This window comes from Brassica oleracea, chromosome C9 (genome assembly GCF_000695525.1).
Source record: "Brassica oleracea var. oleracea cultivar TO1000 chromosome C9, BOL, whole genome shotgun sequence".
NCBI classification, from domain to species: Eukaryota; Viridiplantae; Streptophyta; class Magnoliopsida; order Brassicales; family Brassicaceae; genus Brassica; species Brassica oleracea.
In genome coordinates, this window is record NC_027756.1 from 43797385 (window position 1) to 43797710 (window position 326).

Genomic DNA, 326 nt, shown 5'->3' on the forward strand with positions numbered 1-326 from the left:
CCTTTGTATTTGCTCTTCAAAAATGTCCTATCAACAACAAGAACTTTTTGCATGGATGTATGAAAACCTTGTACTGATTGCCCAAACGAAACAAAGAGAAATCTGAATTTACCATCAACATCGGTTTCGTAAAAGGTGTGTGTTCCTGGATTAGCTTCTTTCAGCATGTGCAAGTATTTCAGAATTTTTCCAAAACTCTGCTCGGGAATGCCTCTAACCAGACTAATCGCATACTCACGAGCGTCCCACGCTAATGATTTAGATATCTCGCATCCATGTTCCATTCTCATAATCTGTATGATATCATTAGCTTTGGGACCTTCTTT